At 32.0% G+C, this 5107-nt stretch overlaps 1 pseudogene; it reads left to right on the top strand.

Moving 5' to 3' along the window:
• The first annotated feature begins 2316 nt into the window (after positions 1 to 2316).
• Positions 2317 to 2934, top strand: LOC128197863 (uncharacterized; annotated as a pseudogene).
• Positions 2935 to 5107: the final 2173 nt, after the last annotated feature.

A 5107-nucleotide genomic window follows, 5' to 3' on the forward strand; every position in this document is an offset into this window, starting at 1 on the left:
TTGTGGTTTAATAAGCATGCCTAAGTATTTCTATATTTAAATCTATGTATGATGACGTGAATTAACTGTACTAGGAGATAACATGCTTTTTATATCTAGCTCACCCTTGCATTGTTTGTGTTGTATGCCTATTCGGATTATGTTATTCGGCAATGATCATCCACTTGGATGGGAGCAGATATGGTCGAGGAGAATGCCGAGGAGAGTCCTCTGGAGCAAGAGCTTGGGAATAATGTGGCTGCGGAGTAGTGTGCTTAGGAAGTTTCATATCTGAACACGTGTAGTGTTCTAATATATGAACTTTTAAGTTTGAATTTCCGTTTTCTTTTATTTTCGGATGATTGTAATTTGTACTTAAATTACACGTCGTATTCTGACTGTTCTCTATATTTTAAATGATGACGTCTTTATTATGTAATAATTGTTATTATATAATCGGGATGTTACATTATCATCATCACATGTTATAACTTTGTTATTTCATTTCTTTAATTTGAACTCTATCATTTTCTTATAGAATAAAGGTTTGAATTTCATTATAATTCTTCCTTTGAATTTGAGACTTAGGAAAAAATATATTAAGATCTCGGGAAAAATTACACTTAAATATTTGTTTGATTTATGGATTGTCAACTAACACATACTTTTAAGTTCTAGGAGACAACTTATTTGATGTTTGTGTAAGTGAACATAAGTCACACAACCAAAACTTTATTCATTAATTCTACAATTTTAGAATTTACTATTGCATTTTTAAGTGATTAAAGATTTGTTTTATACTCAAGAAACCTAGAAAATGCTTAGTTGATAGATTATATTGCATATGTAAAAGCTTATCTCCAAAATACTATACTAGCATATGAGTTCCAATAAGTTCATCTTAGACCACCTCCAATAGATAACAATTTTTTCTTTTTGCCACTACATTATGTTGTGAAGATTTTGGACAAATTTTTGGTAAACAATGTTGAAGTTCTAATTGCATTTATTTTTCTCTTGTCACAATTAGGGGTGAGCAAAATTAACTAAACTGCACTAAATTGGTAAAACCTACAATGAACCAAAAAATAGTTTACTTGCACTAATTTTTGTTCTATCAAATTACACTACACTAAACTACAATGTGAATTGAATTATTATATACCTTAACCTATTTTTGATCTGCACTAATTTTGAACTGAACTACATTATTTTTTAATAGAATTGTACTAATTTTAAATCAAATTGTTCTAATTTTAAATCGAACTACAATATTCTTTATTTAAAAATTATTACTTTGTTATTTGTGTAATTTAAAAATAAAAAAATAGATCACAAAATCAATACGTTATATTTTACTTTCAGATTATATAATCTTAAATTATACATTTTAAAAGTAAAGGAATAAATTTTAAATTATATAATCTAAAAACAGAAATAATTCATTGTTGTTTGTGATTTGGTTGGAAGAGTGTAATCTAAAATAATTAGTGAATTAATTGATTGAGACGGGAAATAGGACAAAAAAAATTGGATTTCAAAATTCTATAATATATAAATTTCTTTTACTTTTCGATTATACAATTTAAAAGATATTTCAAATTTTAAAATTATATTCAAAATTTTTAAAATTAAATTATACAATTTTGTATTATACACAAACTTTTTTTATGTAGATAAAATAAAAGTGATAATATAGTGTAAAAGAGAAGGGAAAAATAAAAATAAAAAGAAAAGACAATTTAACTCAGTTAAGAGTTAATTTATACAAATTTAGTTTTTTAAATCTGAACTCTAAAAAAAGTATACTTATTATTATTCCAAATAATTAAGTTTTTTTAGTTTATTATAAGCTTAATAGCTTCCTTGGTCCGTTTTTTTAGTTTATTATAGGCTTAATAGTTTACTTGGTCCCTATGTTAAATGATTTTTTTTCAGTTTAGTACCCGATTTTAAAAGTGCATACAGTAGGTTCTAAAGTTGTCAAAATTGTATGAATCACGTCCTACCGTTAAATGGACAGAAACAGAGTTAACTCCTCATTGACGTGGCGAATGAATATGCACTTTTTCTTCTCTTTCCTCTTTCTGTATCTTTTTTATACTCTAATTAGTTTTTACTTAGTTGTCTTAAAGACTCCAGAAAAATAATTTTTACCAATTAAATAATTTTTCACAAAATCATTTTCAATAACCCACTAGTTACTATTTATCTTCATTGTTGTTGAGTACACAAAGGAGGAAGAAAACGAAATTTAGAATACTAGTAGAACATTTTGTTTTTTAGTTTTCTACTTTCACCCACGCAGTCTCGTAATTATGCTTCCTTCTTACGCCAATGGCCACCATAATTTCGCGAAGACTAAGGTCAACGTTAACCTCCTCGCTCATAAAACCCTTTCGTTTTTCTTCATCTTCTTCAATCACTTCATTTTCCTAAAACCCTAATTTCTCAATTTTCAAACCCTCCCAAAATCCATTCTCTCCTTTCATCCCCTTCACCTTTCTCTCATCAAACCAATTTTCCTCGTCTTCTTCATCTTCAGACTCCGATGAAGCTCGTAAGCCAACCCCAGATCAAGCCTAAAACCCGTACCCAAGCCAAAACCCAAACTTCAAGCACCAGGAGATCGAAGGCCTCATAGTGGAACGAGACCTCTCCCCACTCGTGACCGAGACACATGTGGTTCTGGAAACCGAACGCTTGCTGCATTGGGTCTGGTTCACCTCACTCTCGGAGCGTGGATCACGTACCTGACGAAATCGAACCCCTAAATGAAGGTGTCGGTGCAGATTCTTGCGACGTTCACGTTTCCATTCTCGTTTCATGTTGCGGCGCGCGCTGAAGTCGGTTGTCTTCTTCAGGAAGATGAAGGAAGACAATGTGAAGGCTTCCAAAGTGCATAAAGAAAGAGAAAAAGAAAAAGAGATGTCGTGCAATTATGAAAACAATTAATGTAAAAAGAGAAAAAGCTTAGTGTTGCAGGAAAAGAAGATGAGAGAGAAGAAAATGTGCAGATTCATTTGCCACGTCAATTGGGAGTTAACTCCGTTTCTGCTAATTTAACATAAAGGACTTGATTCATACAATTTTGACAACTTGTGGACCTAATGTATGCACTTTTAAAACTGGGTACTAAATTGAAAAAAATCACTTAACATAAGGACTAAGTAAGCTATTAAGTCTTTGTTATAATATAGTTCACTATAATTTAGTATAGTTAGGTTAATTTTACCCATAGTCACAACGTTATATGTGATCTTGTATTTTCTAATAAGTCTCAATATTTTTGTAAAATTTTTGAAATAGTATTCCAAGTTCACATTTAAAATTCATCAAATAGAATTCCAATATCACTTAAGGGGTTGATGACTTTTATGTTGAAGTCGTGAGGTGCTAATAATACTTCATTTTAATTGGAAGTTGTACAAAGGTAAAACGACTTCTAATTTCCGTAACTGTGGTCGTAATTGATTACAATATGTGTAATCGATTAATAGGATAATATTTTTTCAAAATGTGCAACTGTATTAAATTATAATGTCAATGTAATTGATTAACAAATTGTTTTGCTCCATATCATAGTGGAACCTATATTGTAATTGAAAAAGATTGTAAATTGATTAAATGATTACGTTATGTATATTTGATGGTAATTAAGTTATATTAGTTTATAATTAAGTATTAAGTGTTTGTAGATTGTTGGTCATATTGAATCATTTACTTTAATCGATAAATAACATTTAATTTGTACAAAAGGTAAATTTTTAAATCCAAATATATGGATAATAGTCAACATGGTCTAAATAAGCATGTACAAAAGGTAAATTTTTAAATCCAAATAAACATGTAGTAAAAGTAAATTTAAGATGGCCTAGACGGCCCAAAGTGATGGCGGAGGTGACCCATGCCTTCCTTAAGTTGAGTAACTCGAGCATTAAGATTGTCAATCTAGTACTTACAAAAAGAGTAGAAGAAGTATCTTGCGATCATGGAGACAGTGTGTAATCGTTAAGAATTGGCTAAGGATAATTACGTTTGTGAACCCACTGACCATCAATGTTCTTAACAAAATCAAAGGATGTCAAATCTAAAGAAGGAAGTTAACTTACCAAGAACATCGTCACAAAGGGTTGAAGACCTGTGACACTAAAGAAGTTTTCAAGGCAAGAGATGGTGGGGAGTTGATTGATGATCACCAATGCCAATACTTTTTCAAGTGTTATCATCGACAAGAGCCAAAAAGTTATCCTCTTAGGATCTTGAGTCTAGTAAAGTGAGAATTAAGGTTAATCGTCAGCATAAAAAAAGTATTGCCGACCAGTCTCTCTTATCCCAACTTTAAAATATTCAGTCTTGAACCCTTTGTACTAGGCAACATACAAAGAGAAAAGCTACTTCTCCTTTTAAGCTATTAGAGACACCCACCCTTTGTTAGCCTTCGAGTGGGTGCAAAAATTGTAAAAGAACAATGGAGGTGTGAGATTCAGATTTAGGGCTGAGCACAACATCGGAAGGCTTGAACGCATGCCTAGTTGTTCGGGTGTAGTTGGGTCAACGCTACATTTAGCTCTCATAGCATGCCCATTTGAAACTCATCAAACGGAACCTAAATGATTAAGTCGTTGAACAAGTAGGAGTACATGTATAAGAAGTCTATAGGGAAACCTTCACTCCCATGATAAACTTACTCGTTCCCTTTGCATATGTGTAGGTTGATTAGGTTGTCGCCCATGTCGTTGCCAATCACGTATGACAGCTCGATCCATTCACACAGATCCCGACCCCAACAAAAATGATTTATGTACTCACAAACTTTGAAGGACACCTAATCATAGCCTAGGACAACCAGTAGATTTAGCTTACCTCCTTATTCGAAATATCAACCTCTATTTCTACGGTTGAATCCTCCTCAACACCTTCAAAAGGATTATCCTTATTCTCCTCTATATGTACATCGATTACCACACTCCAGACCGAGTTTAGACTTTGCTCAGTTGATCCCTAGACATCAACAATAATACCAATCACGATGATGCATCATCCACATACCTCCTACAGTCCCTGCCAGAAGACTCCTGAAAAAAAGAAAGACGAACATTAGACATTATTACCTTGAATGAGAAAG

Source organism: Vigna angularis, chromosome 7 (assembly GCF_016808095.1).
Source record: "Vigna angularis cultivar LongXiaoDou No.4 chromosome 7, ASM1680809v1, whole genome shotgun sequence".
Lineage (NCBI taxonomy): Eukaryota > Viridiplantae > Streptophyta > Magnoliopsida > Fabales > Fabaceae > Vigna > Vigna angularis.